Genomic DNA, 14,361 nt, shown 5'->3' on the forward strand with positions numbered 1-14,361 from the left:
AAGGATAGATGGATGAGAGGTTGGGACTAGAACTAGGTTGGCAAAGTGAGAAGCTAGTAGACTAGTCCCTCTCAATCATGCTCCCAATGCTCCTCTCTTTAGCATGCTACTATCTTGGGATCCACATTCCCTATCAAATTGGTGACAATCTTTGAGTGTAAGGAGGTGAGAGGGAGGGAATGGGAGCTTATGGAGATTAGAATCAAGATTCATTGAAGTTATTAATTAAACGTAATGAGAAGAGTAGGATCTTTCCAAGGGCTTAAGGCCTTCATGTGGCCTCTATTTTAGATGCCTTTCCCTTGAGATACACTAGATAACATACGAGGCTACTTTCAAAATCAAGGAACCTATGCAATTTCAAGCCTTCATAACATTTGTTTGTGGAAAGGAAATATGTGTTAGGAGTGCATTCGCTCGTTAGCTCTTTGGTTCCTAGGAGATCAAATCTACAACTTTATAGAGTAAATGCCTTCATTTGTCAACTCTCAATCTCTAGAAGGTCAAATCTATGATGGGCTAACAAACTTGCTATAAGGTCATGAAATTGGCTATTAACTTTTACATGCTTCTCTTATCAACCTAATAGGTCCTTGTATTGCAAGGAGGTGATCATTTGATTCTATCCCACCAATCAAAGGAGGAACTTTTGGTAGCTTTTCATGAGTGGAAGTGTTGAGGTGATGATGGGTTGTCAAAATGTCTTTTGTTAAAATGTATCGATTTACATAGGATGCCTATTTGTGGGGTTGATCTATCTATTTCCAATGGGAGAAATATCAATAGTGGTTCACTTAGTGGAGGCCATTGCATGTTCGGTAACACGAACAAATATCATTCACAATAGAGTTTAACCCTCTCTTCAATTTTATCATTGCCATGTAAACAAGGTCTTTTTAAGATTGAATCTTAGCATTATCATCACCTTCTTTGATGTCATATATGTGGCATATTAAATTGGTTGTTAGGAGTAAGATGTAAGGCTTTTCTTGGATATTAGGATGTCTTGGTATGTCACCCTTTTGGTAATGTTAAGGCATCGGAAGATATCATGCACAATAGAGTTTGAGCTTGCTTTTAAATTCTAACCTCGCCATATAAGCAAGATTGTAAGTACCTTTGCATTATTTGTACTTTTTTTGGTGCAATAGATAGGGTGTAACAAATGGTTGATGACAAAAAGTTGTGAGTGCCTAGCGGAAAGGAAATCAAACATATAGAGGAGATTGCAAGAGAACACATGTGAAAGAAGGAGCAATATGATTGCAATGGCTAAAGGATACAAGGTTATAGTGGTTAGCCCCACCATGTGGTTGTGTGCATTGATGTGGGCGCCAAACAGTAGTAGGGGGATGAGAGAGTGAGGAGGGTTGTCTAATCACAAAAGTTCAATGAGAGAGAGAGAGAGAGAGAGAGAGAGAGAGAGAGAGAGAGAGAGAGAGAGAGAGAGAGAGAGAGAGAGAGAGAGAGAGATGTGCAACAAAACACGAAACATGAATACAGAGGGAGAAGGGAAGAGAGAGAGTGCAATGAAAGAAGACACTTTGATTGATTAGCATGAATGAAGTAATTAGGAAAATTTGGTCACCCCTTCCTAACTAGTGTGAATGTAGTCTAGACCTATTTAAAAAGCAATGTACCAAATTGGAAAATAAGCAACTAGTGTGAGCACTCCTAAATTTGACTAAAAAACAAATGCATGCTCTAAACAGAGCTACCTACTCTATCAAAACACACGGCAAATTGAGTGTGAAAGCATAATGTCCTTATCTGACTCAGGTTGAGGCTTATGGGTAGGAGATGCATGACAAACATGATTGTGAACACCCTCTCTTAATCTTGGATGTGGTTGAAGATCTTGCAACAAATCTCCTTGAAGAGTCATATGACTCGATGCACCACTATCAATGAACTAAGAACACTCAAAAGACAAGATAATTGAATAAGGCTCCTCCACTTGAATGTGAAGACCTCCTTCAGAAAATAAATGTAAGAAAACAAAGAAAGATGTTGCAATTGGGAAGTTCTCTGCCCATTTAGGGTCCATTCGTCTACTGGTCAACAAAGCACTAAAAGGTAGTAGTATAGATGGGGAGTATCCAAGGTAGGAGAGTTGATTTGATGCCATGCAATGATGGTGGTATGCAATATGCAATAGATGCTACCTTTAATGAGGCCAGAAATGAGGCAAAAAGATTGAGATGTACACTCCTGCATAAAACACAAAGTTCAACCTTGCATGGATGATGTCTAGATGCGGATAAGTGTTGCCTAGGTCTGATTGATGCTGCCCAATACTAAGAAAGACTGCCCAAGTTTAAAATGCAATAGAAAATAGGTAACCTACAGTAAAATGTAGGTTTGTCCATGTGTCCCTAGCCTAGAATGGTGTTGCCCTAATAGAGAAGAATGACATCCTAAATAGGAGAAAGCTGTCTTGGTATGAGTGATGCAGGTTGTTGATGAGGCTATATGGTGCCACCCAAGTTGGAGAAACTACCGCCCAATACAAATAAAATCCTTCCCACCAAAAACTTAATAGAAAGGAGGCTACTTGCACTAAAAGTTAGGCAACAAATAAAACACCCAGTTAGGAGGAAGCTTGGTTGAAACACAAGTTGTAGGTAGTTAAATAGGCTACTTGAAAGGAAACACACATGTTGAGCAATGGGTGCAACTCCAAATGCAGCATGGAGAGTAAAGAAAATAGGTTGTCCTCAATAGCACATTAAACATAGGTTTGTAGTCCTGTTTGTTAATGCCCAATTTGTTGGATACGGTGGACATGTTGCCACTCTTCAAATAGTTTGTGTGCATGGCATTGATGCCATGTGAGAGTGGGTAGTGGAAAAGAAAGTAAACATAGAGAGAAGGTTGAAAGAGAAAGTAGGTGAAAGAAGGAACATTCTGACTGCAATAGTTAAAGGATACACGGCTACAATGGTTAGCCCCAACATGCAGCTCTATGCATCAATGTGGACACCGGATGGTAGGGGTTTGAGAAAATGAGGAGGGTTAGCTGATCACAATGGATCAAATATGGATAATGAGAGAGAGAGAGAGAGAGAGAGAGAGAGAGAGAGAGAGAGAGAGAGAGAGAGAGAGAGAGAGAGAGAGAGAGAGAGAGAGAGAGAGAATGAATGCCACCTATATATAGCCAAATTGGGGCCATAGCTTGTAATAACATGGTCAAGCCCATAATGTGGATGCCCAAGATAGCCTACAACTTCCAAAAAAAAAGCACTAAAGTGGGTGCCTAGGATGGCCTGAAGTTCCCCCCAAAAAAATCACTAATGTGCCCTTCATCTAAAGTGCCTAAAGCACATTAAATGACATATAAAGACAATGAGCTCCTAATGCCCTTGTCAGAGCTGACTTATATTGAGGCTCACATGTAGGAGATGACGATATAAGACACACATGTCTGCTAGTAGTTGCAATGCTTTTCTTGAATATCGATATGGCTTGTGGTTGCATGGGTTAGACCACTTGAAGTGGGTTGAACTTGCTTGTGAACTCTATTGGCAATCACCTAAATGTTAGAACTACACTAGTCAATTAATAACAAGGCAACCATAAGTGAGATCATTTTTGAGAGATTGGTTAAATACTAGTGTCCATAAATCAAGGATTGTGCTTACTCTTATGGGATGCACATGCTTACTTTCTTATGATTATATTTCAAAGAGGCTTAGAATACTTCTCCAAATAAGGATGATGTTATGATGCTACAAAGGCCTTGATATCTTTGGACGTTTTGTGAATTTTAGTTCCAACTTGCAAACATCTAGTTATTCTTTTAGGCAAAGGATACTAACATAGGCCTTGTGTGTGGTAATGAGTAGTAGAGAGAGAGAGTTTTAGGTTGTACTAGACATCACAATGTAACAATGTGCAAATTTGGATCCACAATATAATAGTATGTACTTGGTTTGGATCTCATGAAGACATTAACTATGTTGATACAAAGCATATGCAAGCAATTAAGCACAATTTTCACTACTTACACACTTGTCATGTTTTATTACAAGAGAGAATTATGGGCGCCACGCTTGCATACCTTTTGAGAACCAAATTGAGCTAGTTGCTATGAAACATGAGTGTCTACTAGTGGCTTTTAATTTTGTCTAGGTGATACATGTATCATCTATGACTCAACAAGATGTAGCCCATTGTGGCCAAATCTGGCTGTGAAGCTAAGTATATGGCGACCTTCATAGTTACTATTAAGAGCGTTTGGCTTGAATGCCTTATGGTTAGCTTTGGTGTCGGACAATAGTTCTCCACTACTATCTTCATTTACAATCAAAGTGCATTGGGCTAGTAAACTTCATGTTTCATGCTTGTACAAAGTGCATTGAGATGCATTATCAAAAGGTTAAGGAGAGACTCTCTACTGTTGAGAATAGCAAATGATGCTTGCCCATAAGTGGCTTTGTATGAGAGATATAACAAAGATGTATGCTCTGGAAGCTCTAGGAAGAGATGTCCAAAATCCCATAAGCACGGTGAGGAAGAGTGGTACTATCCAAAAGCTATATAAGCATGTACTTGACACTCATTTCAAAGAAAAAAAAAGTACTTTCAATTTGAGTCACTCAAGATTGTGTTTATGAGTCCAAGCTAATCTATCTTGAAGCCTAATTCACTTGAGTCACAATTCCTCATCCTAATAATGTATCGTGTATTTGACTTGCGTCCACCATAGCCAATCTAGTTTTAGGTTGGTGTTTCTTAACATGGTATCAGAGCCATGGCTAAGCTAGGTAGCTAGTGGTGTGTTTTCTACTTCCTTGCAAGCTCTACAATCTTTCAGCCTATTTCTATTCCAATCTCTCAAGCTATTCAACATCCATTGGTGTGTATGAGGTGAAGGAGCTCCAAAAGGAGGTGTTGCAGTGCAGCCATTGAAGGCTAGTTTACGGTTCATGTTGGTGTGCCCTTGAGGGTAGCTGAGGGCCTTCTTAAGCAAGGGGGTTTCTTGTCCAAAGAAACAGGGGGTGTACTTTCTGGTTTTGAGATCGAGAGAAAAGAGAAGAAGAAGTGGATGAAGCAACAACTCATTTGCTACTGCTTCAGCTTGATAAATTTGGTTTTTTCACAATAGAAAATATGAGAGCCATTGCTCACAGAAGCCACAACTAATAAAGAAGATCGTGAAGCAGGTTTTGAGTTAGAGAGAAGAGTGAAGAGAGCCTTGAAGCTATATACTTCATAGCCTATTGTCACAGCATCCCCTAGCCTGTTGCAGTGGCGTACATAGCCTCTACAAGCACATCCTCAGCTCCCAACAGCTAGCTCATAGTAGCGCTTGTCAGTGCATCAAGGATAATGCAAAAAAAAAAAAACCTTGGCTCGAGCAAGTCCGTACCAGCTCCCTTCCTGGCCAATGCGGCGTCAACCTTGGCTACATCATCTCTGCCTCCACCTATTCCGTAAAGCTCGCCCTGTAGTTCCACTCGAACTGCCTCTCACAGGCCTCCAAACCGAACCAGTAGTCCGCTCTGCTGCATGCCACTCTCGGGACATCTCTAAGGCTACTAGGTCTTGAAGAACGACAAGAAGTTGTTTGCTCAATCTCAGCTACAAGTCATGAATCTGTGAAGGACTCTGGAGCGTGCTGAAGCCTCAAACGGAAGCCCTCATCACATTCAACATCAATAGATCAAAAGACACCAGAAGATCTGTCACGAACCACAGCAGAGAAGCGACGCCTGCAATTCGTCATTTGTTCTTTAAACCTTATCCTAAGGTTCACAAAATCAAAAAGGCCTTAAACCCCTTTCACACCTATTCACACCCTCTCTATTAAACCTCTTTCCACACTAAACTAGTTTGGACTGAAATTTGTTTGCATTGAAAAAGGCTTGCTATTCTACTCATAATCTTGATCTCAAAAGTGAGTTTATGCTTCATTGATTAAAATCCTTATAAATCTCTAGTTTATTGTAAAGGGATTAGACACTTCCATTGTGTGAAAAGCCAATTCGGTAAGACCTTCCCACATATAAAGTGATTTGGTTGAACCATCCTAAAATGTCCAATGTCAAGCCATGTACTTCAAACCCAAATGCTATCCAAAGAAATATATATCCATCTTGTATGCCCAAGCCATTGTTCTATTCATAAAATCCCAAAATGCATGTATCCCAAGACCAATGTAATGAATCACCAAGCCATGTATGTCAGAAACATGTACCACACATCAACAGAAGGGAGAAAGAGCATAACCAAGGTAAAGATTATGAAGACAAAAAGAACTAAGAAGACCAAGAAGGAGTCCAAGAAGATCAAAGACACCTAGAAGATTGAGAAAAGAAAAGGGTGCCAAAGAAGGATGGAAAATATAAAGAACTTTCCGTTGTTGCTGACAACAAAGAATTTCCCATAGTGGATGAAAAAACCCTACCAAGATGTAAAGTTTCAAGCCTTAACTTGACTAGACTGCCAAAGAGCTAGTCTCTGGGGCCATGTCATCATGTTGGGGGGGGGGGGAGGAAGCTAGCAAGGGTAGAGACTCATCATTTGAGGGGGGGGGGGGGGGTGTTGAGAATAGCAAATGATGCTTGCTCATAAGTGGATTTGTATGAGAGATATGACAAGACATATGCTCTAGAAGCCCTAAGAAGAGATGTCTAAAATCCCATAAGCATGGTGAGGAACAGTGGTACTATCCAAAAGCTATATAAGCATGTACTTGACACTCATTTTAAAATAAAATGGTACTTTCAATTTGAGTCACTCAAGATTGGGTTTATGGTCCAAGCTAATTTATCTTGGAACCTAATTCACTTGAGTCACAATTCCTCATTATGATAATGTATCATGTGTTTGACTTGCATCCACCATAGCCGATCTAGTTCTAGGTCCATGTTTTTCAGCATCTATAGGGGAGATTGACTTGGCTTATGTGCCAAATCTAGATTAGGTTGTAGATATTTGCACAAAGGCTTTGCCTTGTAAGAAGATTGAAGCATTGGTAAAGCTTTAGCCTTCCTCCCTTTATGGATTGATGATAGCCACAAAGGAGGGCATCTATTTACCTTATCACTCCTCTTATGTCCCTAACCCAACCTTAGCTTCTAAGACTATGGAGATTAACTAAGGCCTTGAAAATGGTTTAGCTTTCATAAAAATGCCTCTAGATTGTGTAGTAGATTGCACGAATAGGAATGATCATACAAAAGCTACTTAGGAAGGCATGTGATGTTGGTAGCCTCAACTAAACTTGATAATAGCCTAAATATTTAGAGTAGAATGGAGGTGTTTTTAAGTCAATCTTCTCCATTATCTTAATATGAACCAAATTAATATTCCTTTTGTAATATTTTAAAGCATTTGCTAGAGTTTTCACAAGTTACCGATTTAAAGGTTGAGGAGATTGACAAGTTATCTTATTAAGAATGAAATGGAAAAGTTATATGAGGCAACACTTAGCTCAAATGATAGAATAGGACATGAATCTTTTTGAATAGACCATGCCCTAGATCATACACAAGGTTTTTCAAAGGTGTAGCAATGTACTTTGCAAGTTGCATCCAAGGTTTCTTTCAAGGCGATGCTAAGGTTACTTATCTACTTGTTATGGCATGTAGGAAGATGTAGTCCTCAAAAAAGAATGGGCCAAGATGAACGAATACTAGGAGCCTTAGTAGTGAATGAGGTGCATGGTCTCAAATGGAGGTCCTAAAGTTTAATAGATATCCAAGTGCCACTACATGATCATAAGGTTGCATGTTAGATGTGCTTTATTGATACCTTGGCAAGGATAAGCGATTGGTTTCAATTAACTCATGCCTCACTTCAATTCTTTACCTATGGTAGTAAAGTGGTCTTATATGATCCCAAGTTATGAGAAACATCCTGTGAGGACAAGAACTTAGGAAAAAGCATTAGCGAGCCTTTAGGTGTCCCTTTTGGGATTGTTTAGAGTCTTGGTCTTTAATGTAGCCTTGCCATGGGTCAATTGCTCACAAGATGGTGTTTGTAAGAGTTTCCCCAAGTAGTTCTTTGTGATATGAAAGCATTATGCACATGATAATCCAAAGAGGCACCTGGAGATGAATTTATAATATTCATTATAAAGTGGATCCTTCCCTAGTGTGTGTCAAAAATATTAAATGCCTAAATGTTAAGTGTTAATGTGAAAAAAGTTTGGGGTAACATAGGGTTAGGTCTATATGTTAGGTTAAAAATATTAAATGCCTATATGTTAGTGTTAATGTGAAAAAAGTTTGGGGTAACATAGGGTTAGGTCTATAGTTTAGGGTTATGACTATCCTAGCTTTCTCATTTATCAATTCATTCATTGTGCTTTTTCAGTAGGAAGTTTCTCAATACAACTTTGCCTTCTTGTTCCAACATTTGGTATTCGAGCATGTTGTATTTCACTCTCACACCACTCTACGTGTCTCACCCACCATCATGGAGTTGTTCTATCACATGAATATTCAATTCTACCATCACAACTTGTGGCCTCCATTTCATCTTCATGGACATGCTACATTTTGGAGTTGGTTGCCATCTCTTGTAACAATTTCAACTTGTTTCTAGGTTCAGGGATTTGATTTCCTACATCAACAAAAAATTTGATCCATGAAGATGCCTAGCAACTAATTTGGGACCTATTTTTCAAATATACTTCTTCTCTAAAGGTGACCTTAATCCACAAAGGTTGTCCATCTACACTCACAAAACAATTGAACTTGGTACAAAGTTGTTTAGGGCAATTCTTTTTGAGTAGACTATTATGACACAATATTCTATTGTACCCTCAATTATGTGACTATTTTAGGGGTTCTCTAGTATGGACAACTCCCATTATCCACTCTAGCATTCATTTTAAGTCCATTTCATGAAGATACTTGTTACTTTTTGCAATATAGCAACAAAATGTAGTCTTTTATTCTTTGTTGAGACTAGAACACATGAAGGGGAGCATTCTTATGTCATGTATCCACGATTGATGCAACCCCCACTACTCCCATTCCAATCTCTCACGGATCATAGTATTAAGCAAAGATTAGACCCATGAAAGTATTCACGATGCATTTAGAGATTGATCCTCATGATCTTGGGTGCATTTTGGTGGAAGTTTCCTGTATTGATTTAATGAACATTTTGGAGTGTTTACATCGTCCAATCCTATGCTAGAGACCTCTAATTTCTATTTATTTGTGCTTGCAATTTTGTCACATTGAATTTTAAGATTTGTTGGTGCATAGTAGTTTGGGATTTTGGCCTCGTGTGCGAAGTTTAATTGTAGGTATATTATAGTTTTGCAATAGATTTGCTCCTACATTCTCAAACCTAGAAAATGCTTTCAATAAAGTTTTATTTGGTTTATGCATTTGTTTCATGGATGATAACTTGAGCATTTGTTTGCAATGGCCATTGAAAATTCCAATCTTGATTTCACTTTGTTTGTATAATTAATAGGTTGGATGGCATCAACTATAAAAGGGTTCTATGAAGAAGATCATAGGGAGACATAAAAAGGAGGATGTATGAACTTTGAGTCCAATCCAAGTAGCACCTTGAACGACATAGGCTTTATTGGATTGACCATAAACTCAAATAAAAGTTGGTATGAGTGATATCTTTCTTCTTGAAGTGCCTTCTCTACCTTAATTTATAGGTTTATTAGAAGTGCATGTGACTCATGATGACAGGGCTAGTCAAGACTCCTTAGATATATCTTACCCTTGATGTGCCTTGAGATTATATTGTTGTATAATGCTCATGGGTGCATTTTTCTTCTTTTTTCCCCCCTCTTTTTTTGGGTGAAAGAAGTGTAGTGTCGTACAATTTACATAAGGCCTTCTAACCTTGTGTGGATAGAGATGGCTACAACATACTCTGCCTTAGTGATAGATAAAGCTGTACATGGCTGCAATTGAGAGACCCAAGAAATTGCACCACCTATGAAAGTGAAGACAAAACTTATAGTAGACCTCCTAAAGGGTATACTTCATGTATAGTCAGCGTTTACATATGTATCCTTGTTTTCGAAGCATATGCACATAGATCCAGTGTTGTTCAAGTATCTCATGATACTCTTTATTGTCTCCCAATGCTTCTTGCAAGGGTTCGCTATATACTCGCTATAACAACTCCCATCGCATAACATGTAGCAACCATGGCATACATCAAGTTGCCAAATTATAGATGCATGGAACCCTGCCTATTTTAGCCTTGCGGTCATCTAACTTGGGGCTATCCTCCTAGCTAAGTTTCAAATATGGAGGTAATGGTAGATCAATAGCCCTCCCCTCTCCATATTGAAACCCTCCAATACCTTCCTAATGTATTCCTTTTGAGACAAACAAAGTATCTTTTTGTCTCAATCTTGCATAATGTGCATACCAAGAATGTGACTAGTATTGCCCATGCCCTTCATCTTAAAGGTTTCATGCGATCTTTTCCTTAAAGCATCCACATTCATGGCTGACTTCCTAGTAATCAACATGTCATCCACATAAAGAATCAAGATCATAAGGCTATCATACAAGCCTTCCTAGTGTAGAGGCAATAATCGATCTCACTTCTAGCATACCCTTGAGACTACATAAAGCCATCGACTTATGATACCATTCCTTGGGATCTTGTTTCAAAGCATATAAGACCTTATATAGCTTACACACCAACTACTCCTCGCTTTCCACAAAAAACCCCTCAAGTTGCTACATGTAAATATCCTCATGCAAGTCCCCATGCAAGAAAGCAATCTTCATATCCATTTGAATGAATTCCATGTCCTTGTTGGCAACCATATTGACTATATGAAGGGTGGTGATCTTGATGATTGGTGAGAATATCTCATCAAAGTGGATCCCCTTCTCCTGCTTAAATCCTTTGATCACCAATATTGACTTGTACTTAGGCAATACATCAAATGGAGATACCTTGAGCTTGTAGACCCACTTACATGGCAATGTAGGTTTTGGTCCTTAGGCAAAGGAACTAACTCCTAGGTATCATTGTTTTTCAAAGAATCCATCTCGAAATGCATAGCCCTCTTTCGTCATCCCTAGTCATAGCATCAACATAACAAGAAGATTCACCACAATCAGTAACCATTACATAGTCTAGAGATAATGCATATCTATTTGGCAATCTAGAAATCCTCGTAGACCTACATAAAACTAGCTCAAGAAGATCCTTTGGGTGTGCCACTTGTCTATCCTGTAAGACATGAGGCTATCATCCATCATCTCGTGGCACTCCCACTTTAGCATTAACAAGTTGTCCAAGCCCTTCATTATGTGGAACATGTTGTATAATCTACTAATGTGGTTGATGCCCATCCTCCTAAAATACTACTCTACATATCTTAAATATTTTGATAGGTTGCTTATACATCTTATCCTCATTAAAGATGACATTGTGGCTGCATACTACCTTATTTGATTTACAACCCCACAAGCAATAGCCCATTTTACCTAACTGTCCACGGCCAAGAAAGATGCATCTCATCAAGCTTACTATAAAGGCAAGCTCAAGCTCAATTGCCAAGGCCCACGGACCGCTTATTTGTTCAAGCATTTCAAGCGAGCACCTATGGCTATCTCTCACCTAGCCGACATGCCTTCAATCCTACCAGGGTGTAGTGAGCTTATCTTGATGCCCAAATGAGTAGCATCCTTCCTCAAGCACACCAACATCTCCACAATTCTTGATGCAAGATCAAGCATCGTCAAGCCTCCACCTCCAAGCTCCAAGCTCCATACCCACGTGTGAGATGAGAGAAGAGAAGAAGAAGAAGAAGAAGAAGAAGAAGAAGAAGAGAGGAGATGGTGGAGAGCTTCACCTCCTTGATCCCTCACCCTCACACACTCACTCCCTCACACTCCCTCACACACACACACACAAGTAAGCAAGCAAAGAGAAGAGAAGAAGAAGAGCCTCTTGTTGTCACACACCAAAGAATGGGATCTCATTCACTTTTTGAACTTTATATACATGTCCTAAAATCCCATGGGCACCCATCCCCTTTTTTACGTGACCAGCCATTGTGGCAAGGTCCTTTTTCCCATTCCCTTCTACTTGGCCTATTTCTTTAGTTTATGCTCTACCTTTTTACAATTCGCAAAGGAGGAAGCCTGGCGCTCTTTTGCAAATTTTGGGGGGCCTTTCACTTAAAAATGTGCTTTTGCCTTTAGCTTGATTTTAGAGGTCATCCTTGCACCTTTGCTTGTTCTCCGTCCTGCTTCTTCCATTGCCTCTGTATTTTACTTCTTTTTTTCCGTCTCGAGCTGGGGTTAACATTACCCCCCTCCTAGCATAGTGCCAGTCCTATGGGACCGATGTGGAGTGGTAGGAAGGAGGGATGGGTGTAGCCGGGTGGCTTTTTTTTTGAGTGTGTATACAAGCCCTTGCAGGGGTTGGTGTTGGGTGGACTAGCTCTTGAAATTGGAGATAAAGTTGGGGTGGGCCCTCTTTGCTGCTAGCCGTGGGGGGATTTTTCCTTTGAAATTGAATATCATGTTGGATGAATCCTTGCGTGGAGAGAGGCTGATGGGCAGATCCATATTTAAAATTGAATATGGTGTTGGACAGATCCCTGCATCGTGGAGAGAGGCCGATGGGCAGATCCTTCTTTAAAATTGAATATCGTGTTGGATGGATCCCGTCCGTAGTCGCCTTCTCCTACATTGTTTCAAATGAGCTTCTTCATTCACTTTTTGAGTGGGGCTACCTTAGTCTGTTGCTTCTACCTTATTTTTCCTGCATGGTGACATTGTCTCATGAGATGACCCCATTCTTAAGCGGATGTTGGTTTGAGGACACTTGCAATTTTGAGTTGTTGAAGGTTTGATGAGAAAGGGCAGATATGTGAGTCGATATTGATGGGGTCTTAAGGAAATCAGGCTTGGGAGGAAACAGATCACTTGGTTAAGGTGGTGGAGGTTGGGAGTGTGTTACATGGATGATAGGCCTTCAAAGTTGGTGGTTGGGACCTCCGTTTGTACTTGAAAAGAAAAGAGGGTGCACTACCTGGGGGTGTGCTTGGGTTGCTGTGTGGTGCATTGTACTCGTGCTAGTGGGATTAGGAGTTGGGTTAAACCACAGGCCTGGGTGTTGTCCCTCACTTGAGGACCCAATTATACATAAGGGAGGTGCGGTGCGTGTAGCTTAGGGTGAGAGGTCTAACCATAGGTGAGTATTACCTCCCTAGGAATGTCTTGCCCTCGATGTGCCCTAAGCATGTGTAGTGGGGAATAAAAAAGGGCTAAGGGGTTAGACATGGCCGGCCGACCGAGGCCATCGGACGCACCTAACTTGAGAACCTCTAGGTGCAGTGACTGTGATCTATGTGCAGCTCATTGTTCCATTTCCATTCTTCTTTGTTTGTCTTTTTGTTTTGTACTTTCTTGCCTTTTTCTCTTTTCTTCTTCTCCTTCCCTCCCCCCCCTTTGTTTCTGATGACTTACATAGTTATGACAGAAGTTAGTCTTCGTCATTGGAGTGAGGCGGAGAGGGAGGATTAATAGATTTGTTAAGGAATTGGCAACTTTGGAGATACCCCTTGAGGTATAGGTGGACCTAAAGGGTGGCAGTGGAGAGGAATGGATGATTCCAGTGGGTGAGGCGGCTATCATTCATGTCCTCTAGAAGAGTTAAGAAAAATGAGGGTAGTAGACCAACTCACATCATTGTTAAATGATGCAGATCTAGGACATGACACAAGCTATGGTGGATCAAAGATGAAGACCAAGTTCATAATGACATGGAAAAGTAGAGATAAACTATTACACAAGTGAATTAGGTTCCAAGATAGATTAGCTTGGACTCATAAACACAATCTTGTGTAGAATTGCAATGACAGACACTTAACTGAAAGTACAAAGCATCATGATATTGTGTTCATTTCATAGTCAAGTACAATGCTTTATAGGCTTTGAGTTGTTCCACTCTCCTCACTGTGCATATGGGATTCAGGACAGCTCCTCTTGGAGCATACATCATTTGTCTATTTCTCAACACCCCCCCTCAAATGATGAGTCCCTACACTTACTGGCTTTTGCCCCCCCTTCATGATGACATGGCTCGGAAGACTAGCTCATAGGTAGCCTAGTCAAGTTAAAGCTTGAGACTTTACATCTTGGCAAGGGTTGTACAAATCAAATTCACTAAGAAAGATCCACTATGGGAAACACATATGAAAGTTCTTCAAAACAATCTGTCAAAGTTGTTGATGGTAGTGGAAGCATGTTCTTCTTCTTCTCTTTCTTCCATGTATTGGTTCTGGTGATGATCACTTTGCAATTGTTGGGCTCTCTTCTTGTGGAAACATTCACTGGCTACATGGCCAGTCTTACCACAATAGTGACATGTAATCCGATCCTTGTTATTGTTGTT

The sequence above is a fragment of the Lygodium microphyllum genome, chromosome 8, assembly GCF_053477565.2.
Source record: "Lygodium microphyllum isolate KBCC chromosome 8, Lygodium_microphyllum_v1.1.10, whole genome shotgun sequence".
NCBI lineage: Eukaryota > Viridiplantae > Streptophyta > Polypodiopsida > Schizaeales > Lygodiaceae > Lygodium > Lygodium microphyllum.